Raw genomic sequence first — 25,616 nt, 5'->3', positions numbered from 1 at the left:
GAAGTTTTCCACTGAATTTTACATTTGACAGTTGCCTGAAGCAACTGTGTCTGTGAAACACCTTCACCTCTTCCTTTGTTTACTTTTTGGATAGACTAAAAATGTTAAAACACTAAACAGAAAATTTCAGAAATTAAGCAGCAAATTCAGCAGCAAAATATGTAAAGTTTTCAATGGACGTTTATTGAAAAGTGTTACAATAGTCAGTCTTTTGTGAGGTCTGCATACAGATCTGTTGAAAACATTCATTTGGTAATGAGTTCTGCTTACATTACTCAAGTGATTACATTACTTCCACTTGCTTCAGTGGAAGTTTGCAAAAGTTCAAGTAGCAGTTCCTAGGTAATGCCATAGTGTACTGCTATCTTTAAGCAACACTGCATAGGTTGTAAGGCAAGATGTTCATCCAACTGCATAACATAATCTGTATTTCAGGCACTAATTTCACAACAAAGTCCTTCTTCAGTTGTGCCAAGACAGCTTAGAATCCATGGATCAAAGTGGATTCTGTTACATGAAAAGCAATGATACCTATGAACAGTATAGCTTTCACAGGTCAGTTCACAGAAGGATTTGGAGGGGTTTTTTCTGTTTTTTTTTTTTTTCCTTTTTGAGAGATGTAGGCTAAAGTTTGATTTTGTCACAATCTTTTGAAATAGACCTCTTAAAATAGAACTTATTTTTCTACTATGTAGAAAAAAACCATTGAAAACTCTGTGTCATCAACTACTCTATAAGGTACAATCTAATTTGATCAGGTTAAATACTAAATACTAAGAGGTCCAATTCACGGTTTAGGTCAGATAAGGTGTTCTCATCAATTAAAGAAGGGTTTGGGTGATATCTGATAGAAAGGCCAGGTGGATGATTATGCTAAACAGTAACCCCTAAATTAATTTGATTGGAGTATGAATACGAAAGGTGAAAGTAATGGAGCACAAATCACACCATTAAAAGCAAACCCGCCAGCACACTGTAAACTATGATAAACTGTGTTCAAAAGGTTAAGAAAACCCCTCTGCAAAAAATGTGCTTCCGAAGAGAGAAACACAGAAGTCCATAGAAGAGAATGAGCTGAGGTCACAGATGTGATGTTTATTGGGGCAATAGATCCAGGGGCAGCACAGCATGGCTCATTGCAAAAGGAGGCAGCAGTTAACAGTGTTTGGTACTAGCTGCTTTTAATGACAGCTTCTGAAGATTGCACACAGATTTGAAAACAAACATGGTAAGATAGAGAAATGTGAAACAGATAAAATGTATAAGCCAAAGGCCCTAAAAGAAAAGCTACTGCTACAAATAGGTTGGGGTAGGCAGTTGTACCAGTACAGATAAAAGATGCAAGATCATCTTGTGTGAAATCTTTGCCAAATGATCAGGCAGAGAAACTATTTGTGCTACCTCATCTATTCTTAAGAGTTCTCTCTGAGAGCACATCAGAGCAGTATGGTCACAGCAAGGGCAGGGCTGATACCACAAATAGAGGTTTTGAAGAGACTGCAGTGGTACCTTTTCCATTGAAAACTCATTTGGAGGGCAGACCCTGGCCTACAGAAAATGTCCTTAAGAGAGTAACCATACTCCTGAGAGAGTTAAGAAAGTGGAAAACAGAACAAAATCAGTAAAGGAGAACACAAATTGGCTAAAGTCAATGATCATCTCACCAGAAATTTAGTGACCCGTAAAGATCCCTGAGTTTTTATCAAGATTGTTATGCAAGAGCAGTGTTAGGTAGTGACAGAGGAAGGACAGTTAGTGACAAAAAAGTATGAATATTAAATAAAAAGTATGCTCTGCAAAAATCATGGTCTTACAGTGGATGTCAGGATGACCAAGAAAATATTTCATAATACTTTAGCAACATCACCCCATTAATTTTCTAACACTTCAGAAGAACAATGGATGAACAGAGACCCAAATGTAACTTGACAGTACAGTAACAAGAGGCAGGAGCTAAGAGTATGCAAACAGTAGGATTGTGTCTGTGGAAAGTGTTTTAGAGATGGTGCCTCTATAGAGGGTGACGTCAGTGGAGAAAGCTGTCAATTATTTGAGCTGGAAATCTACATTGCTGTGAACTGTATTAACAATACAGCTGGTACTGATTACATAAAAGCACCACAGGAAATACCAGAAACAGTAGATTTACTTCGGTTTAAATGTATGAAAAATACATCTTTGTAGTTATAGTGGTAACTGTGGATGGTTTTAGTGCATTTCTTTACATCTCTCTTAATGTATTGATCCTGTACTTTAGAATGATTGACTTAGAGCATGATTCACTTACATCAAACCTAACTGAATAAAAGGTGTAATTGGTGATTAGAGAAGTGCAATGAGATCAGTGGGAGGAACCAAATAATTAGCTTCCACACAATATTTTTCAGAGTTTTGTATTTCAGACAAATCTGAGCACAGACCTAACACACATTCTTTCAAATCCTAGCCATAAAAACATCGTTATGGTTATAAAACATAATAGTCTTTGCCCTGGAGTTTATAGACTTGAACTATTTCAGTGCCAAGACTGTATTTCTACCTGTGTTAACATTTTAACTTCTACTACTGCCTGAAATAGTTCAAAACTGGTAGAGAAGAAATAAATGCCCAGGGCAACATACAGTCTGAAGAACAAATCATTGGGATTAGCTGCCAAAGAGATGATCACAGCTGGAGTCTGGTCCAAGGAACTGGTCTACAGACCACATGCACCAGCTGAGTTCCATGCAATAAACCCTCATCCATTTGTCTGCACAACACCACATGCTCAAATTAGTACCAGTGTTGACCATGGTGCTATATTTAACTTACTGATTTTTCCTGATCTGTGACCTCTAGATGCCTACACAGATAAAACCTTTGAAACTCTCACCCACTCATATCAGCTTCTAACATGTCTTTTTTTTCTGGTGTTCACAAATTCAGTTTTTCCCCATGAATTTCTGCTCAGAAAGATAGCTAAAATATTGTTTTTCTAGACTGTTATTTTATTCTCCTGTCTCACAATCATTCTCTCCACAGTCTAAGTCAGCAGAAGTGATTCTTCTTTTAGGAGTTTCATAGTTTATATAATCTTCTCATTCAGCATCTAAAGGTTGACTCCTATTTTTAACCTGTTAATGATGCCAGTGTCTATTTTCCACTTGTTACATTTTCAAAAGAGCACTGGAGTGCTTTCATCGATATATTTGGCAGAAGCTCCATTGAGAACTTCTAAAGAAATGCAACCTATTTATCTTCATTGCCCTTAGATACAATGCCTACAAAAAAATTGCCAACAACAGACTGCTGGGGTCCTGAGATGCCTGCTCCTCAAGCTGATGAGTATTGTTCTGGTGTTCTTTTGTAAAGCTCTGTTATAATTTGTGCTCTTTTATTTAGTGGTATAGCTCTTTGGGGCATGGACTCGGGAACTCTTTCTGTTTTGCATTTATTATGCTTCATTGCTAGGGCCTGCAGAGTTGCCTGTAGAAGAACAATTAATAACACTAGTACAAAACTTGTACACACAACAGTCCATAAATGGAAATATTAACTTCTGCGTGATCTACTGGCTATCTTGAATTGCCTTGCTACCCAACTTTCTTCAGCATCAAGCAGGGAGATTCTGTTTGATTAAAGATGTAATGTCTAAACAGACTTTTTAAAAGCCTGTGGCATTCGCTGCATAGTTCCAAGCACTGTACTCTGCACTCATTAGCTACTTTGCTTCTGCTTAGTTCAGAATTAATAAAATCGGTCCCATCCAATTTCAGTGGCACTGTTTGCTTCTAACTTTCTCCCTCCAAATCTCTTAAAAATGCATGAATCAACGCAGCAGTCTGACAAACCATTTTAGGAGCTGATTTGATTGATGCTTCTGTAATAGGTTGCCAGTACAAGTCCTACAACAAATTAGAAAGAAATGGGAGAGCAGGGGCACTCACAGGGTCTACAGAGCAAGGGTCAACTTCCTAAGTCTCACAGAGGATTCAGTACTTGGGTGGGGGAATGGGTTTGATATACTGTTCTGAACTTCCCAGAAGAAAGGCATGGGGATCTGAGGGATTAAACACATATTGGTCATCCACACCTGTCATTGTGAAGGTAACAGCAGCCTTAGGGGTGCTGGCAACAAAATCTTTCCTATCTGTTATCATTCCAGACACCAGAGCTAACTTTCTCTCTGGGTCACAAAATGGATGCCAGCAGCCACTCCCCCAGTTCAGAGAGGGGCAGGAAGCAGCACAATCACTCCCATATATTCGAGATGAAAAGAAATTCTCCTTTTTGCATGCCAAAATGCTTGACTGGAAAGCTATGCCCAGCAAGGCTCACTTAGCAGAGCCTCTGGAAGCAGCTTGAAAACCGTGGGGTAAATCTGTGATGGTGCAATTGCAGGGTGTGCATACTGCACCTGGGGTCCAGGCTTGGGAGGGTTTGTGGTTCTTGGCAGGGAATGCTTGGGGTGTTCAACAATTGGGCAGGGCAATGGAGAAAGTCAACTTTATCTCTTGGAAAGTTCAGAAGTTTAATTCATAGAGCATCTGGGGGGGGGGGGGGGTGTCAATTTAGATACTTCATGGAGAATATATAGAATTGATCAAGTGATGATTTAGGTGATTATTATTCTGATCTCTGGTAAGAATATAATTAGTGGTGTGTACAAAATGTTATTGCTTTAGTTCACATCCCTGTATGGAATTTCAGCTCAGTGTTGCCCTTCGTCAGTAACTCACTGTCAGCTACTTCACATATTTTAGGAGCACAGGCGTGTTCTGAAAAAGAAAATAAGTAAATAATGATTAAAAGGATCCTCAGCCATCACCCTGGTTAGGAGGGAGGGCTGGTTTCAAGGCGCAGGTGGCACAATCCTTTCCAGGTGACTTTGCTCAGGCCTCTCCAGCGCCGGGCTCGGGGCGTGCAGGGGCGGCCGGAGCGGGTCCCGGGGCTGGCGGTCCCGTCCCGTCCCGTCCCCGCTGACGGGCTCGTTTCGGCGCTGCCTTCCCCCCGCTGCTGCTCAGCCGATGCCCCGCGGGCCGGCCCTTGCCAAAGCCCGGCGGGTTTGGAGCCTTCGCGAGTGCCGTGAGGGGATGCCGGGGCCGTGACTCGCAGGTACATCAGGGCATCCCTGCGTTTGGCTGCTTGGGACGAAGCGGGGCCCCAGTCGGCTTTGGGAGACAGCGGAGGCTCTTCCTCATGGTTATCTGCATCTGTGTAACCTGCTGATTGCCTGGCCAGGAGCGGAGAGGGACTGCGGAGGGTAACGCGTGGGGGATTTACGGGGAAAGGGAAGCACCCGGCGGGGCCACACGGGAACGGGAACGCCCGGCTGGGGCTGCGCCTTCCCCGCCGCCCGGGTGGGACCCGCCGCGCCTGCCCGCCCCGGCAGAGCCAGCCCGGCTTCCTCACCCTTCTCTCACTTTTCCCCCTTCCCCCCCCCCCCCCCCTTTTTTTTTTTTTTTTTTTTAATATGCAGCGAGATAGGTATTTCCTTTCCTCATTCCTGCTGAATGCTCAGCTCTTGCGTGAATAGAAAAAAAAGAGCAGATATCTTGGACCTAAGACTTGCCTGCAAATGCAGTGGAAGGGCTAGAAACAGAGCTGTACAAGCAGGCTTTGGAGTTAAATGGTAAATTTGGAAGACTTAGTTAGAAAAGAAAGTAATGCAAACTGTCATGAAATTGCTTCAGAATTTTCTAAATCTTGAATCTCTCTTCCTGTCATAGTTCAGCTGAATAAAAACATAAAACTGTATTAGTGAGCTGCAACAGAGAGGTGATATTAACTGTAAGATGGTTAGTGATTGCTACAGCTGCTCTTTGTAAGTAATCTCTGGGCTGCTTTTCCTCATTCTTTTGGATGGAAGTAATGAGTGACTCCAGCCTTACAGGGCTTTGTGTGGTATGATTATTTTCACAGGGAATTTATCACTCTTCTTTGGATATTGTAAGGCTCATTTGAACCCTATGTAGTACGTAGTAAGCATTTCTTATGCGGTCAGAAATCTTTGTCATTCATATACACCAGTGTGTTATGAAACTGCTTGTGAACTTGAAGTACAGAAAATCTTGTAGGGTCTTAATAATTTTAAAAGCCTCAAAATATTTTCCAGGTTTTGTTGGTTGATAGGTCTAAAACTGATAAAGCATGAATTGAGACTGCTGTAGAATTTCTAATAACATTAAGAAGGGATGGTAGTAGTCACAAGCATGCAGGCCAAGATTTAGGAGGAGCATCAGCATAGGAATCTTAAATGCACTGTATTTTCCCAGTTTTTAAAAGGCTTTTGCTGGAATGTAGCAGGAATGAAGGTAACAAGCCTTTTCCTTTTGGAAAAAGTATCTCTGCTTCTCCATACTAAAAAGAAACAGCCTAAACATTAAAATGAAATAGCAGTGCAAGGAGCCAAGTGAACTCATGTGTGCAGAGTTCGTTTTTTTTTTTTTTAACTAACTTTATCTGTGAACTCCCAACCCTGGAGCCTATTTCAAATAAGATAGGAAGCTTCAGTCTTGTCACAAATGCAGCTACAACTTGTCCTGGGGAAGCCTTCGTAATGGGGTCAGGTAAAGTTCAATGAACTACCAAACCAGCACTATTTCAGAAATGCTAAGGTGCTCTTTCCACTGATCGCTCCACTCTCTCTGCCTGTTATTAAACTGGTAGTTTTTACAACATCAATAAAGAACTTTCCTACCCAATTGCCCCAGACAAAGGCCTGAAAGCTAGGTTTAAACTATGAAAACTTTGTGTTAGGTTCATTTAGATTGTTTTGCTGTGTCAAATACTCACTTGAGTTCAAAAGTTCAGATGAACCATGAACTTTGTCATTTCACAGCAGGCAGTTCCACAAATATAATCCAAAAGTGAAAAAACATGGTTTATTTAAGGTGCATTTGTTGTTCTGTGTGGAATATACTTGGAGTTCCACATTTACAAAGTTCTGCTCGACTTAAAAAAGCCTTTTAACTATTTAAAAGACAAAAAATCCTAAACACAATTAAGCCAAATAATTCCTTGATCCCTGACCTTTTAGGCTTTCAAACCAACACATATTCAGTGACTAATCATTACTGCATGAACTAAACCCAGCTAATCTTCTTAATAAATTGTGAAGTCTTGTATGTCTCATGGTTTCAGTGATGGCTTTTCTCCCTGTCTGGAACATTGCAGAATATCAAAACAAATGGGTCATGGCTTTATGTATTTGTTTAAAGTTTGAATCTATGTCATCTCATGATATAGTCTTGAGTTGAGAAGGTTTTACAAGCCTATGTGAAGTATAAGACTGGTAGGAATTAAAAATCAGTCAATGCAATTTTCACCTACTTCCTAGACTATAAAAATGTGTGGACAAAACCAGTTTGTGCAAAACTATTTTTTAAATGTGGAAACTTACCAGAAACTGAAGAGCCTCTAATAAATTCAGCTTCTTTTCCATGAAAAGGAATTCCTTATGCATACTCTCTTCTTCCTCCTAGTAGGTCTGGAGTCTCAATCTATGAGGAAGAAGCTTTTTTTTTTTTTTTTCCCCCAGACTTCAATTTGGAATAATAAGTAATTTTAGGCTGTTGTCCCTGACAGTTCATAAGTTGTAATTCAAGGCTCTCCATCTGTAAAAAACAAACAAGAAACCTCCAAATACAATAGGACATTATCTGAAATATATTTTTCAGTATCACATATATTTTCTGATTTTTACATTACAATAATTTTGAATTTTTGCACTTTTATGGATGCTGTATAAGACCTGAGACCTCATATTGGGGGGTTATAATTTGATTATAACACTCTAGGAACTTCTCATTTAAGAAAAGCAAAATAATTACAGATTTTTGATAAAACTTAGTCTCTGTATGATGCACATTCTTTTGGCAGAGGGAGTAACTTAATTGCTTGAAATAATTCATTAGTATCCTTGCATTACTGAGCAAAGAACAGATATGAACATAGAGAAGAAATTAGCAATTGTGAACAGCAAAGAGAGTGAGGAAATGTCACATTTAGTGGACATCTGCAAGAGTTCACCAGCTGTGCTGCTAAGCCCATACTTGCAGTTGAGATTGTGATTGAGCTTGTGATGCAAGCTGTGATTACTACTAGGATCACTACCCTATCTCCTTCCTCTTTCTGCAGGTTTGTGTCTGCTAAATGGAAAAAATACACATTGTAAGAGAGTGCATTGCATATCTTGTCTGATAGTTGCAAATGTTGGTTGTCTTGGGCAGTTCTACTGCAGCATCTTGACCAAGGGCACCAGTTCTGGGGATTGGTGACACTTAACTCGTGGGCTAACTCTACTGCAGCAGGCATGAGCTCTCTTCCTGCTTGCAGGCTGTCATGGAAAAAGCCAGGGAAACAAAAGTAGAATTGCCAGAATACAAGCCAGAATACAAGCCACATATTTCTGTGGCAATAGCTTCCTGCTAGTGCTGGCAGGAAGCTTTATGTAATGCATCAGTGGTTTTCAGCATGAGCCACAAACCTACTCGGAAGTTTTGATTATAACCTAATTTATATATATGCATGTAAGTCTTTCCTCAGTCCCCTTATGCTGGGTAAAAATCACAGAGCAGTACAACAAGCTTTCAGGATTTTAGATCTAGGTGAGGAAGACCATCTTCTGAGAGCTCTCCTGCCCTGTCTTCCAGCATTTCTGGAGGTGGGTTGGTGGTAGGGATGTCGCCTCATCACATCTGGGCAGCCTTCTATAACATGGTCAGCAAGTGACCTCAGAAACTGTGATACAGACTGGCTTCAGAGATGGCTTTACACCAACCGAGCCTTCTGTCATTTCTGTGAGAGCTCTGTCTAGAGGAGGTACAACATATGGACGGCCTTCCTAAACTGCTGTATAACTTGTGAGCTGAGGAGAATTTCAGGGGGGATGGTGGTTATTTGGTTGGTTGGTTTGCTTTTCCAAGGTGCAGTTTAGACCAGAGTCCTGTGTAAGTTTCCAGCTGAAGATAGAATCAACTAAAGATGAGGTGGCCCTTCACTGATTACAGTTGTTGGGGCTGGTATAGCAGCTGAAAGGCTAGGAAGGATAGGCTTCTTTTCTTCTGTTCTGAATATGGCCAGTGATTTTAAACACAGTTTTCTTTTTCCATTTAGGAACATGAGTTTTACTGAAAAATATTCTCCTGAAACCAGGCTGCAACACTAATAATGTTAATGCAACACTATACTATTCATTGTATCATTTCTTTTAGTCAACTTTAGTGAGGTAATGGAACAGTATTTATCTACTTACAGATATCTCTTGCACAAATAGATGTTCAGGATCTAATTCATTGCGGTGGGTTCTAACAGGTGAGAGCTAAATAGGTCTCCTGCTTTCATCATCACTTCTTCTAAATATGTAGTAATTGCAATACAGTTCACTTAATGTATTTTAGAATTAGACTGAGGAAATCAAAATCCTAAAAAAAGTGCAACTCACTTTTTTTATTAGATGTTTCTTCCTCTAGGTCATCTCAGTTCTGTGTGGGTATGAATAGCAAAAAAAATGATAGTCACTGAGATTAATTACTAAAGCTATGTGAAAAAGGTCAGACTCGTCTAGTACCATTCATAAATTAGACTGCATTCATCTCATATTGTTTTGACTGAAGTAGAATAATAGTGGTGATAAATGCAGTACATTTTTCTATTCAGACAGCTCTTAATTGGAGAGATCAGATTATTTAGTGAATGGAAATAAGTCCAGGATGGGAGAAAGGCAGGCATAAGAATTGTATTGCTCATTAAAGCCTAAATGACTTGGTTTTCTAGTTAATTATAATTTGTTGTTTGTTTTTACAAATATGACATTTACTAAGATTTGCTATGAATTGTAATTGTGTCAATAACTTCATTTAGGTTACTCATGATCAGCACACAGAGAAAGCATGTTGCCTGCTTTGAGAATGCTGAAATTCTGGGGTTTGTTGATTTAAGCACCTAATATGGTGTCAGTTTTTATCAAGATTCTGGAGACTTTAAATGTTGACTTGAAAACCTGAAATAAAAAGCTGGTTTCAGATACTAACCTCTTACTGGTCCTTTTGCACATATTTGGGAAAGAGAATTTTCAGTGGTATTTTATCCTTTTGGCTCTGCTTGCAAGTTAAGTAATACTGAAAAACCATTAAGGTGATTTCAGAAACGTTCTGTTTAAACTTGACATAAAAACATTTAAAATATTTTTGGATGACAATGGTGGAAAATTTGTACATTTTTTCCCAGAGTGGTTGAACAATTACTAATTCAGTGGTTCCTGGTCTTATCTATACAATGCAGTAGGCGCTTTGAACTTCTTTTTCAAATAGTGCCCTTTAAGACTAAATATTAGTGTTACCTTTTTACTTCATAAATGCATGGTTACTTTGGTTAATTGCTAGATTTACTGGTCTTCTGGGGGCTGACATGGAGTTTAAAGTGAAGTCACTTAAATTAAGAGCTGAACAACAAAATCTGAGACTGGCACTGACAGCACAGAGACCTGGCCTGTGCACTAGTGTATGTCTTTACCGTGTTAACAGAAATCACATCAAAGGTGTGGGAACCTGATCCTCTGACTGCTCAGAAGTCTGAAGTTAATTTGATAGTAAGGTGCCTTCCCAGAAGGGAAGAGGGAAGTAAGTGGTAAACTGCAGTCCCAACTCTAAGTCAGTGTGGTTAAGCCTTGCACTAGTTTGGGCAAAGAGACTGTGGCTGCAAGAATTCCAGTTTTACCATTGGTCCACTGGTGCGGTGAGATATTACTTCTATGACTTGCCCAAGTGTTTGTCTCTAATTGCCTTAACAGGAGTGTTGAAATACACAGCAGCATACTTGTGAATGGCAAAGAAGTAGATTATGAAAAAAACAGGGAATAAATGAGAATGCTAGTTGTAAGAATTCCAACAAGAATTTTGTCTTGGTTTTTGTCTGTACTGGGATTCTCAAGTACTTTGACATCCTGCTAAGGATACTGTCAAGAGGGATCTTTGTTTTGAACTATTTTCACTTTTTCCTGTCAAAGGAGAGTTACTGACAGCAGGCTAGACATACATTAACATACGTTTCATATCCTCATCATCATCAGATCAGGTACCTGGCAAAGTTGTGCTTAGCAGGTCTAATTTTTTGTATTGTTTGCTGACTGCAAGACCATAGGTTGCCTAAGCCTTCAGGACTGTCTCCTCTCAGACAGTTGCTCAGCTGTTACCCTCTCTTTCCCCATTCTTCTTCAAATTGCTTTTACTATAACTGCTAAAAGCATTTTTTTTAGCTTAGATATTCTCCTGGCTAGATAGAAGTGAGAAACTGTCAGTACCAGCTTCACAGCCCGTAAAAGACTCAGTGCTATTGATAGTTTTCACCACAGTATTTTGGAAAATGTTCTATTGTAGGAAACTTTCAGGGTGCATTTCTGTACCCTGTGGACCTGCCCAAGGCCACACAGTACAGAGACCTCCTTGCTGGTTTGTTTGTCTCCACATTGGTATGCCAGAACTGCCGCTGGCTTGTCCTGGGCCCAAGGATGTTATCCCACTCCAGTAAAAACTCAAGAGGATTCACTACTTCATTTCAATGACAATGCTGGTGAAACATCCACTGCTGCAGTTTCTGACATGGCCAGTTCTTTAAACTCAAGTTCTGCATGTGTTTGTTTTTAATGCTTTGAACAAGCTTTACCAATTTCCACAGGAGCTGTGGAAGTAGTGGACTTTCTGATGGCATGTTTCCAGCTTGAACTGGAGAGTACTGTTCATACATTGCTGCCATAATTTGTTTTGGCTTTGTAAAGTCAGTCCAAGGAAATAAATGTCTTTCTTCAAGCTGTTCACTGTGCAATCTATAGATGACTGCCTCTCAGGCTATGTCTTTCCCTTGGTTCACAATTTCCTACTGTCACTGACTGACTGTTCAGCGTATGTCAGGGACATCTGAACTTTTTGTAGTTTTTTTGTTTTCCCTGAAATAAAGAGATCTCACCTGGTGAATCTGAAACTTTGTGGACATGCTGGAGATCAGTATCTATTCCAAGGTCAAATGATGCTGTACTTGCTTCTTTTGCAGTTTGGATTCCACGTGCTTCTATAAGGTATTAATTCCTTAAAATTCATCTGTTTTATTAGCTTTCTCTTTTATTCCTTCTCACATGAGCCTCATGTAAATACCACTAGGGAATGAACCTCAGCTGTTCTGTTAATATAGGAAATAAGCTTTTTCAATAACACTGTATTTTAATGGAATGGCTGTCACAAAAATGCACAGAAAGCACAGCTCAGGCAAAGTAGAACAGGGGAAATGCCATCTTCTACCCTTACTTTGGGAGATGGTTATCTCCTCACACAGACTTGGAGTGCTTGGAGCAGGCTTGCTTGAACGCAAATGGGATGGAAACTGGGAAACAGGGATGGCTGCTTAGAGAAGTGCAAGAGAGAACAAGGAAAAGGTAGACTCAAGAGCTGAGAAATTGGCCTGAGAAGATGGATGCATCGTATCTGTCAGTGGCACTTTCAAACAGTCCACCTTTTAGATGTTCTTGCATCTGTGATCTCTGCTCTGAAAAATCTCCACTTGCATTCTTTCATCTTACAGCTGCAATATTGGATAAGTGACCTTTTCCAACTCAGACACATTGTTGTCTCTGACCTCCTCAAATCATGGCTTCACCTTTGCTGCTGCCAGATGCCTGACTGCTTTCCACCTCCTCTGTCTCTGCACCTCCAGAAGTGTCCTTCATTCCTAGCTGAGTCTTTCCTGTTGATGTGTCGCAGAGCTGCTTTTCTCCCCGCTTGCCTCTCAGATCATTATAATTGACAGGCATTTACCTTTTATTCCACTTTAGGAAAGCAGCTTCCATATGGAAAACACATTTTATTTGATGTTGGATTTATCCAGGAGTTTATCTTAGTCATAATAACTGTTTCTCATTCAGGGCTGCTGCTTTTCTTTTTGTATTTTCCAACCGGACTGTTTGAGGCATAGGAGGTCAAGTGACTTGTCCCAGACTATGAGTCAGTGCTGTGAATTTGGATTAGTACCCAGTATCCTAAAGGCTCCCAGTCTTCTCCTCTGACCATCACTAGACCATGCAGCATCTCTGAAAGGATTGGCTCTATGGAAAAATACAAATTAAGAACACTGAGTTTGAATCTTTAATTCCCAGAATGTAGTTATTGAGCCTTGTTCATATTACAATGAAAACATGTTTTTTTAAGTAAATAAACCATGCAACAGCTTTTTGGGTTTTGGCTTTGTCTCTTTGCCCAGCTAAGTAGTGACAAAATGTTTTTTATCATCAGCTAATACAGGAAGCAAAACACGAAAGGGAAGAAATCTATAAATGTTTGGCCTAATAGTGGCCATGATTGAACAGATATTTTGGACAGACTGACTCTTTCTGTAGCTGCTTGCAGTTGAGCTCCTCCTCCATTTAATTAGAGTATGCTGCTGTTTATAATTTGAGGTTAAATCTTCTTCTTAATTTGTGATATATATATATATATAATTTTCCCAAGGGTACCTTCTGGAATGCTTAGCTAATGTCTTAAGACATTTTGTTTTCACAGCAGCTCTACAGTGTGAAGAGGATACTCCCTCATCTTGTGAAGTATGACAAAAGCGAAGGGAAGTTGGTGCAAGGGTTTCTGCTAAGTTTGTGACTCCAGTCTGAGGTGTTTAGGCCTGATTCATCAGGGAAAAGAAAAGTTGTTGCTTATGATTTAAAAGATTTTGGCTGTTATTGGGTGTTTGTATTCAGTAAAAACTGGATACAAAGATTGCTTGTTTGTGAACAAAATCTATGTGTTTGCACAAGATGCCATTTCGTACAGCTGATCCCACAGGAACTTATATCACAGCTTTTGGACTGCCAAGCCCCTATAGCTTGCTGTCTAACGCCTTGAAGAAGACATGAAATCGTCTGCAGACAAGAAACCTTTTGCTGAGGTCTGATTAAACCTTTTTGTTTTCTTTCCCTATCCACTGCTCCTCACCCTAGTGTCCAAGATGACTTAATGCAAGTGTGACATAGTGGTCCCCCAAGCCAAGTCTTAAGCCCTTGTTCTTAAGCATTCTAGTGCTGGCCATTATCATCTGAATGTATTGATGGGGCAAAGGCATTCTTGTTCCAGGGAGCAGTGGTACAGTCACACAGCAGCTCTTCAGAAGACAGTCCCACATCCAGCAAGAGGAACATGAATGTTCAGATAAAGGAGAGTCATGAAATTATGGGCAGTTGAAAAGAGATTTTTGTAGTGCAAAATGACTCTATGATTCTATGCTTCTGGTCAGCTAAGCAGATTCTGGACATGACTGGTTCCTATGTCAATTTTTTTTTTGACAATCAGTTTGTAACACAGTACTGATATCCATTTCACTTTAGATTATCTCTCCTATGTAAACATCACTGTAGCAGATCTGAGACCCTTCCTCCATGCATGAAAATTAAACAGCTAGGTTTTAATTTAAATTTGAATTAAAAATTTGAATAGTTTTGTAAGTCTCTATACAGGGAGAAATACAAATGGCACTCTCATTGATGCTACCTGAAAGTACTGAGTAAAGAAGTTTAGGCCCAGTGTAATTTAAGGTTACATTGAAAAAAATGGGCACAGATGAAAGGGCATCCACATGCCATAAGATTCCAAGGGAAATATTTCAAGGTTAGCAATTCTTATAAGATGTCTGCTCTTTGAAATTCAAACCTTATGGAAATTCATATTCTCATGAAAATTTCAACCAACTCCTAACAGACTAGAAGTGAAGAAAATCTGTCTGGTTTTGATTTTAACTGGAGTCAAAGCTGTTCATTCAGTATTGGACAACTTCAAGGAGACAGACTCTCATAGCTGAAGCTAATTTTTTTCTGAAATGTTGATGAATCAGGGCATTACAGTCAAGGTTCTGATTATAACGCCTCTCTAACCAACTTTGTGTAAGCATGTGCACGCGTAACTTTTAAAACTCATTTTTCTATCAGTTTACACTGATACATTCAGAGTGAGGAAGTGTCACACACTGCAGAGGGGAGAGGGTGTTGGTTCCACTTGATTTTGTTTTGTTTAAGCTTGAATTTGAACTCTGGATGTAGGATTTTCCAAAGGATATCTGTCTTGGGTACTTTTGAGGCATAAACACTTGTGAAACGGAGAACATCTGGTTCAACATTGTTAATCTCTGTTTGAAGAATGCCATTTAGTTGTTACTCAGACTTTATGGTGAAAGGAAGATATTTTGTTTTTCAACATTGTCTGTTGTTTTTCTGCCTTTGAAACTTTTCTGGGATAGTAGAATGGAAATAGAATAGAAATATAATGAATGTGTTAATGCAAATGAATTTTTGTTGTCTCTGTAACTGAAAAATGTTTTGGTATAGTGCTAGCTTGTCTGAAAAGATGGGTTACTCTAAATAGCAAATTACAGTTTGCTTGCTTTGTTGTGGGGCTACAGCATGCAAACTTGCAGTGTAAACTGTTGCATTCAAATGAGAGAAAATGAGGACTAGGGAGGCTTGCTTGGTTTTTCACCTGCTGCAGTGAACTTCTGACTTCACAGAATTTGTGTAAAGCCTAGAAAAGCATTAAAGTTTTACAGCTACTGGTCTTTCATCAAATCATTGGTAGTAACCAGTGCTTGAAATACCAGTTGCTCCCTTGGGTTTCATATATGCAACACAAGAATATGATTTGACTTTCACTCTTTCCCATTTTGCTTTTGCTCCCATTTAATAAAAATTACCAAACTCTTTGGAAGTACATTGCAATGTACTTTGCCAGTGTCCCATAACTGTATCCAATAAGGAGAATGAAAATGTTTACTTTTCTCTTTTTTTCTTTTATTTTTTGGATTAGCCCTTTATATTACCAGTGGCACTTAACCATGGCATTTTTTTCTTTCTTCCACAGTACACTACTAACTGAGCAAATGATAATTTTGCTCATGACACAGAGATTAAGCTAATATAAAGTACATTTTAGTAACATTCCCCATTAAATTATGCTTTTACCTTTTGGATTTCCACTGCCCAATCTTTTTTTCCCAGAAACTCTGCTCTTGAGATTAGTTGTCAAACATAGGAAGAGGTAGTTTGCATCAAAGGGTCTGCCCTGTTATTGAAAAAGGTTAATAATATGAAAACACTCACTTTTTAAACTTTTTTTTTATTACCAACTTTAATTTTTATTGCACTTACCACTGAGTCTTTTTTTTTTAATTGGTAGGAACATACGTTGAATTATTTAAGTGAAAGCACAGCTGCCACAAATTTTGCTACTTTGAATAATTGGCAAGTTAAATTCAGCAAGTTCTAGTAGTGCTTTGTTTGGGGGAGGGGGAAGGTACCTATATGTGTAAGATTTCCTCTGAAGTGAGGGGGGAAATCTGTGGGAAATCTGTTTAATCTATATTGATTTTTTTTTTTTTAATCAGTTATGACATGGTGCACCAAGAATGGCTATTTCCCTCTCCTCCCACCTTCCATGAATTCTTCAACAAGTAGCAAATTATTTAAGATAAATGCCTACTGCTGTAGACAGCTGCCAGAATAGAAGTGAAAATAAACTGGTGAAAGGAAACTGCCCAGTTCATGGAAAGGGCAGCAACGATATAGTGCAGCAAGTCCATGACACTTCTGGATACACATGCTGAAAGACTTACCCTGGCTGGCCTGCTACAAATCTCCCAGTAATTCATTAAGGGGAAACGTTCCTTGCAACATTTCACTCCTATTTTAACACCCTTTGTCTTTACCTTACATACTCAGTGGGTTCATTCCTATGTCAAGTGAGCCTCAGTGAAACCAGTTTTTCATTCCTGATAGAGCATACTGTTTTGCTCGAGTAGAAAGATTAGATTGATGTTTTTACTGTAAGTATTTTAGCAGTCTGTGGTATTTTTTCAAGGTTTGGGGTCAAAAGAAGGATATGATCATTGTGATCCAGTAAACAATGTAGAATGAAGTAATTTTACTAGTGACTGAAACAGGCATGAATGTTGTCATGTTTTCCCATAACTTTGAAGAAACAGTTATCCTCTAAATATAATGCAGTCAGACATACATTAAGATGGAAGTGGAAAACCATGTCCTGGTTGTTCTAATCTGCTTCAAATCTTTGAAATTACAGAATTAATTTCTTCTCATTGTCACAGGGCCAATTTGCTACAATTGTCTAGGGAGGAATCCCATTATCTTCACTCTGATTTTTTTTCTGACTGCTGACCATGGGATTTGACCTGTTTAAACAAAGCAGCTTGCCATTTATTTTAGCTAGTATTCAGTTACATCAAGTGTCTCTATTCCTCCTTATGTAACTTTACAACCCTAAAGACAGTTGTAGCTGAGTCCTGCTTTAGTAATTTTGTATTTCTAAAACAGATCAGAGTGATGGGACAATACTTGAATTTACACAATACTGACTCAAATATGTTGGCAGAAAACTGGGTCTGGATAACCTGAGTGTATCCACAGAAGCTAAACTGTCATCTTTTGCTCATAGTTTACAGTTTTGTGGTATTAGACATGTTGGGAGGGCGAAGTATGGCAATAACAGTACCTCTGCTATAGTGTTGGTGTTTTGTTGCTGTTAGTTTGGGGGGAAGAAGTGGGGGGGGGGGAGGGAAGGTTGTTTGTTTGTTTTGGGAGTTTTTGTTTGTTTGTTTTAAATGTAATAGCTGCACAATGGCATACTGGCAGTTGCTGTAATACTTTGAGCATAGTTTGTGAACGGATCTATGAAGAGAAAGTTTCAGAGCGGTTCTATCAAGCATACAATTCAAGAAGCAATCTGTTTTACATTAGTGTGTCTCTGGCTACAGATTACAGGGTTTTTTAAGTCTTGTTGTTATTTCCCAGTTTATAAAATAGCTCATCATTGATGGTATTCTGTGTAGCCTTTGGATTTCATTCATAAACCTTTACAGTTTGATGGGATTTCCATGGGTGAGTCACATTCCTTTGTGCATATGCAAACTTCCATACGTGTGCATGCTGCAGTCCTATCTGTATAAAGGAAACTCTTCTTTAGTGGAGGCATATAAATAAAACACCTTCTGACTGAAAAAATGTTTATACTGGGCCAAGAGTGGTCTGCATGTTCACACTGGTCCAGTAAGAAAACTAACCTCTCTAATACCTGGAAGTTTTGTTGTCTGACTGTTTGTTTGTTTGTTTGCTTGGTTTTATATAGTTTTCTATAGAACTAGACAGTGTCACTGAAGGTACCACAAGCTAGGCTGATGTAACTTTTGTTAACTCTTCTATGGATTTAAACTCAGAAAATCAGGGAGCTGCTGTGTCCTTGGTTTAACACAAATGGTAGCTGTAACTAGGAAGGAAACCTCTGATGTTAGAAAGCAAACCCTGTGCACAAGAGTTATTATTTCACTCACTGCAATAAGTTTGAGACTTCAGCACCTTTTTTAAGCGTACACCTTTGTAAATTATTAAAACACTCATTCTTTTATGTGGGTATATATTTGTTGTCCATTTTTTTAAAATCCGGAGGAATCCATGTTTGGCATGACGTGGAAGTGCCATGCTTGACACTCTTTCTTATTATACACACAGAACACTATTAAAGTTTCCTTTTCACCCTTACATCTCAGCACTGCTGTCTTTCCTCTGGGATTGTATTCTGTCTTTAAATATTGTTTAAAGTGCTATGATTAGTAAAAAATCTCTCCCTGCTCCAACACGTAAGTGCATCTTCTGCTTGATACCCTGTCATGTGCTTTGTGCTTTGAGAGCAGGACACGGTGAAGCTTTCTAAATTCCAGCAGCAGAGCTCATAGTATAGTGTCCTTTTTCACCATTTTTGAACCTGAAATTTCACATGTGTTTTATTCTGGTTACTTGTAATAGCAATCTGTCATGTTGCTTTGTATGACTAACCCACCAACAGTATCCCATGCTTTGATCAGCTTGCATTCTGGTTCTTTGGGATTACTCGCTTTGTCCCATTGCATGACTCCTTATCCTGATTGCAAATTGCAGCCTCAAAACAACTACCTCAGTGCTATCTTAGCAAGAGCAGACCTTCAGAGAAATGCTAAATCCAAGTACTGTTAATATGAAAAGTAAATGGTAATGAAAGTAGAAGAACTAAAGACAGTAGTAAACTTAATAGCTAAGAGAGGAAGAGTGATGAGTCTTAATACTGTTTTAAGTGTGATTGCAATGATTTTAGCTAATGACTTGCCATTACAAACACCTCATTGAAATAAAGTACCTAGTAAAGTGGTAGATTCCCTGTTTTTTTATAACAGCTACAATTAGTTAATTAGGGAACTGCTTGCACAGGTGTTTTTGTTTGCCAGTTGAGCTGTATTAGCAGGAATCATTACAGGCTCATGAGTATTTAACCTAGTACAAAAATGCAGAATGATACAAATGGAAATAAAAGAAGTCACTAAACTGTGCTTTGGATCACAAGGATATTTTTTTGCCTGCTTAGAGTATGCTATTTATAATTGAGAAATAAACAGCTGTTTTATGAATTAAAATGTTAGATATACTTAACAGATCTCATCTAAAATGTCTTTTCTGTATTTCTCCTTTTCAGAATATTGGAAATTGACATATATGAGAACTGAACATTTTAGAGGGCATGGTCTTGGTGCCTAAAAGCAATGACCTCCTGAAGTACAGGTAATATACTTAAAAAGGAAGCAGAATCACATAAAATGTGATTTTTTTCCCCCAGAATTCAGGCTTGGGCCCTGGTACACCCCCTAATTTATCTTGAATTTATCTCTTGATGGGAACACAGAGGTAGAAGGGTTTGTATTACTGCTGGGAGATGTGGCAGAATAGTTTTTTAATAAAGTTCTCAGGAAGACTTCGAAAGACTTAAGAAAAACATGTGCCTAAATCTTACCAAGTCTTTCAAGGAGTCTGCACCTAATGTGCCTTTACCAGAGATGCAATTTTATCTTATTTTGTTTAGCAACCTTACAAATGCAGGCTATTGTGTTTCCCACTACAAAGTAGGCCCATTTCAATAATAAATTTTTCTACTGCTTTCTTCCCTCTTGTTTAGTTTATAATTGTTTATTAATCACTTCTTTAGGGGTTGACCCTAGGTTTAGATTTAGGTTTTGTGTGTTCAAGGCTGACAAAGTAAAATATCTCTACTTTAACTACCAAAAGAGATTAAGAATTAACAGGCTAAAAACTTGCTACATAAATGAATATTAGTATGGCTTGTAGTTTAAGGAGGGCAAATCTATGTAAGTACATATTGCTTTAAGTTCAAGCCAAGAATCCCAAAGCTAAATTTTAAATAACAGGGTATGTACGGACCAGTGGGTTGGAACATCTACCTTACCAAGAAATTTTAGTTTGGCATAGTGAGAAAGGGAAAAAAAAATGGTAACGCATAGTATGAACTGGTGAAAGAGCATGATGAGCAGCATTGCTTTGTTGGTCATGCTTCTGCTTCAGGAAGTCATCCTTACTTTAGGAAGTGTCAAAAATAGAAAAATGTGAGGCTAGGAAGAAGAATAATGGGAACAAATCTAATTGGGCATGAAAAGAAGCAATGGTGTGAGTTAGAAACATCAAGATGCCATAAGACTCATTCTCCATCAAAAATGAATTTAAAAATAAGATTTCAAATATGGAACTTGCATAAATCCACTGTGCTGGATTTAGTGCTCCAAGAATTGGCAAGAATTGTTGCTCAGATAGGGGATGTGGAAAGATTGCTTTCATCATGCTATTTATTCCTTGTGGTGTGTAGTGCCATTGAGTGTAAGGCAGGAACTGTGTCCTACTGCTCTGCTGTGACATTTTAAAAATGGCCAGCCCAACAAGGAATCTGCGGTTAGTGTACCCTGACCAACCAGTTACTATTTCATCTGGGAAACAGGTGAATTACAGCAAATGTTAGGGAGGAAGAAGGACATGTGGAGAGCAGCAGGTTTCAGAAATGTAAGTTTCCAAGTTCCAAAGCCTTAGAGATACATAGACATGAATAAAAATTCCTGCAGAGCAGTGTACACTGAAGTGAAATAGTTGCGTGTTTTCTGAATTAGGTCACATAAAATCCTGAATTAGCTCATCCCTACCTCAGCCACTTCAGAAAGGAGCCAAGAGCCTGTTTGAGTTATCAGAGAAGGAACCATGAGAGAGGACTAAAGGCACAGTGTGAAAGTCATGTACCCTTTTGTACACTCAATGTTCTCATAGTTTTGCTCCTGGGATTTTCTCTCTATCAGCTAGTTCTGCTGTGAACAGCTAAGTATTTGCCGAGTGGTAAGGAAGCAATTTACTCCTAAATTCAGGGCACAGAACCATTTAGGACTGAGTTTAGGTTTTACAATTCCTTCTGATAGTCATCCTTCAGGTGAGTTGGAAGTTGGCACAGCTTTTTCTCCTAGGTAAATAAAAGTCTGAGTCTTGGATTTGGATTCACCTTGCTAACACCATGCTAAAATGCATTACAAAGAAGCCAATCCCATCACCACCAAATTCTAGTAAACCTTTAGTAAATTGTGAAATCATATTCCTAACTTGATGATGGCTGCTTGCTAAAGAGAGAAGAGAACATAAATTGAAGTGCATTGCAAAACAATTGGATACATTTAAACAAATGCCCCTAAGTGGGCAAGCCTGGTGTGAGTGAGTGTGCTGGTATTGGCAAGTTAAATCTTGTTTAAAAGGACAGGTGGAAATCAAGGCATTTGCTATATCAATAAAATAACACTGTTAAAATGGATCCATGGCTGAGTGATGAAATGCATCAGGTAAAGTAAAAGCACCAGATTTTCTTCACCTTTTTGGTTGCTGTAGGTAAGGAAAAGATTCATTGAACAGTGTTGCACAGGTATGGAATAACTTGAAAAAGTGCGAGCTGAATTGAAGTCATAGTGGCTGGAGCAGAGAGGGTCAAATCTTTTGTAAGGTTAGAAAGCAGAACTAGTAAAGTTCTCTTCAGAACAGCTGTGAGTTGGGACAATGGCTTACTCCAGTGTCTGCCTGACAGTGCGTTTTATTGGAGAAGTGAGCAGTAGACAACAAAGAAAAATTCATTGTTAATCTTCTATTTAGTTTCTGTAATCTGTAAAAATTATTCCTGCTCATCCAGAAGGACATTTGCAAATTAGATAAGGAAAAAAACCACCAGCCTCTTTATTTCTGATGAGAGATCTTGGTTAATCGTAAGAAATGTTATGTCCTACTGACTTTTAATTATGTCTTGGTTTTGGGATGTTTTCCCCTTTTGGTTTCTTGTAATTTCCAGATATTTTTGGTCTGGTCTTCAGAGAGCATATCTGATTTACTATGTCCCTTTTAACTTGAGTTACAAAGTTTTAGAAGATCAATAATAGTTTTTCTTGCTATGAAAAATGAAGTTCTCAGTGAAAAAAGCTTTTATATGGTGATTGATAGTTCTACTGTATTTCTGGTTTTAAAATCCACTTTGTTAATTTTTTTGTAAAGCAGAATAGTGTCAATATTCCATTCTATTCAGACAAGTCCACTATAGGCACTCAGATGTCAAAATGTTTCAAAACCATATAAAAAATAAAGAAATGAATAGAAGCTTCCTTGTTCCTTAAATTATTACTGTGTTACCCTGAACTGTAAGTGAACCCTTTTTGCTTATAAAAGAAGCAGCTGTTCATGCGATTGAAACCATGGTTCATTACAAGCTGACCTCAAATTCAGGAGTAAAACTTCCTCTATTTTACTACAACTATTCAGACATGGACTAGAGATAAACAATAATCAAAATCAGGATGAAACTTGACTGGGAAACCCTCTATACTCTTTGGCAGAATTATAGCAGCTTTTGGATCACCAAGAGTGATATAATGTTAAATGACCCTAAAACATTCCCTTCTCAAATGCAGCAGGTCTGTGCTGCCAACTCTGTAGCAAACAAAGGCTGATTGTAATGACTCCTTAAGCATAAGAGTATAGAAACGTTAATTATCACATTTTTTCACATTAAACATTTACAGAGAGTCAAGATGAAAATGGACCTGTTTATGATGTTTTCCCTCTTCTTTTTGGGTAAGCCATATGACAAAAACAGTTTTTCATTTTGTGTGTCTTATTTGAGTTTCATATCTTTCCTAAATGGTTTTGCTTTTTAGCTAATTTTAGAATTAGGACTGGATGTAAATGTAGCAAAAGTAGCCAATGTGCCACTACTCTGTTTTGAAGATGTATGTCTAGAATAATGTCATACCATTAAAAAATGTAAACTAAATTAATGCTCATTACTAGCCAACTCTTTTATAAATGAAGTAGGACAGTGACATAGTGCCTTGGATGTATGTTTTTCTCTTTTGGTCTATTGTGTTTGTTATCCCTCTTCTGTAGCTCCCTTGTTTGTTGTTGTCCAATTTTGAGACACAGCACTTCTTTCTAGTATTATTCATGACCCATATAACAAGACCCAGAGTTAAGATCTTTTACTATTTACTGGGGGGGGCTATACAGAATCCCTAAGATTTCATGGTCAAGCACAAAAAGGAGCTTATGAATGTGTGCATGTTTGACATGATACATTTAATTACAGAGATTTGGGGCAAAAAACTTTTTGAGTCTGAGTGGAATATAATATGCATCAAGTGGTAGCAATATTAATGATACTTGTTCAGTAAAACAGAAATCTGCCTCATATTACAAGTATGTTCAGACTTTTTTTTTTTTTGCTTTCTGACCTAAATTTCTTGTGGGATTGTTAAAAACTTAGTAATGGGAATGTGTCTCTGGGCTCTTAAAATGCATTATGGGAGCATCTTAAGAAATTGCTGGGGGAAAAAGAAAGAAAAAGTTCTTCTCCTATGTTTAGCAATCTGCTGGCTGGAGATGTGTAATAATGTTTTGGGATAAACTTATACTATCTTCCATTGATAGTTTTCCTTATGCCTTATTCATTCATTGAAGTATTCTTAGGGTTTGACTCTCAATCTGCATAAAATTTGTTGATTACCTTTACCCACAGATTTTTGAGGTGTCTTTACTGAAGATGAGGTTTGTTTCAACTGTCTCATCTTTGAATGTTAGGAAAGCAAAAAGTACTTGTGTCAAAGTATCATTTTGAGGGAAGATAATTCAAAAGCCAAACTTTACGTTTCTGAAATATATTTTCTTAGATTTCTTGTATTTTCTTTGCTCATGACGTGTGCATTACATTCAGCGTCTTCTTCCGTACTCCACAGAATTTCATGTCATCTTTATCCAGGTCTACCCCCTGCCCTTCCTGTAAAGAAGCCCTCAGGAGGCCACCCAACTTGACATCTCAGTTCTCCTACTTCCACTGTTCCATTTGATCCCATCACTCTGTTAGATTACTCATGCCTGCTCGCCAGGGGATCAAGGAGCCTTATGTGATAGAGGTCAGAAGCCCAGTAAACTAGACTACCTCTTTTTTTTTAACTTTCTTTTCTTGAGCTACTGCCCAGGTGGTGCAAATTCAGTCATAGCAGAGAAGAAAGAAGAAAGCAGGGAGAGACACTGGGCAGCTGCTTAGCTGTGACTCTACTGTATGACATGGAGTCAGGCTTAACACAGACCATAGCTCTCTCTTGCTCTTCACTCTGTCTGGACTCTTGGGGATGAATCCCTTTCAAATGTTTCACATATCCTGTTTTCAGTTGATCTTTACTCAGCCTGTTTTCATTTAGCTGCTGGCCTCTCACTCCTGACAGTTGTGCCTTCTTTTCTTGATTGTGTTATAGGTCTTCGCTCTTAACAGGCCTTTGCTCTTCTCTGCTTTTGAACTTCTGACTTCTCTGTTTTCAAGACTGAATTTCTGGTTTTGTTTCCTGTCTGTCACAGTGCTACTAATTCCTCATTCCATATTTTCTGTAAGAGTGATAATATTTTAGATTTAATCTTTTAAAGTATTAGTAAGTGGCACTGGGATCATAGCTAAGTCATGTCTATGTAATACAGGATCTTCCATTATCACATCTGATACTTGGGCCCAACTGTGATTTTTTCAAAGCGGTAGTCTGTAAGTACATTTACACTGCAAGTGTGCAGTGCTGTTGTTCCTGAGACTGACCAGTTTTTTGCCTTCACATGAAAGTTGTCTTTTTCATGCTCTGCTATCGCTCACGTTCTTGTGCAGGAGGACTTTATCTATTCCACTTCCTCTCAGCTGCCTGCAAGATAAAACATTCTGCTGACTAAGTCTCATATAGAAAAATCACTAAGATTTTGGTCCTACTACTTTTTACTGCTGTTCTATCATCAGTCTTCAGCTCATGTAAATGCCTGCTGGGGAAAAAACCCCAAACACAAACCCTGGAGAAAATTCTGTTAAAAGCTTTGGTTGTCAATCTTCTCTTGCAACAGTCAGCTGTTCAAGTCTTCTTAGATCATTTTTGGTGAAGTTAAGTCCAAGTGCTCTGCTTTTGGGGTAGATGCAAAATTTTGTTCTGTCTCAGAACAGCACTTTCTGCTTCTCAGGAGCACATCACAATCCTTTACCCTGTTAGACAGGACACCTCTGAGTACTGAGCATATCCAGCAATCATCGGGTTCCTCTGGACACCAATGTAAAAGCAGCTATGGATACTCCAATTTCAGCCCTGTGCCTCCTTGTTCACCCCCACAGAAATGTTAATGTCACCAATGTGTCTGTAATCTTCCCAACTTCTGGATGGGGAGCTCCTACAGAAGAAAAGTGCAAAGGCAG

The sequence above is a fragment of the Coloeus monedula genome (genome assembly GCF_965178545.1).
Source record: "Coloeus monedula genome assembly, chromosome: 8".
Lineage (NCBI taxonomy): Eukaryota > Metazoa > Chordata > Aves > Passeriformes > Corvidae > Coloeus > Coloeus monedula.
Note: the sequence above shows the minus strand (reverse complement) of the source record.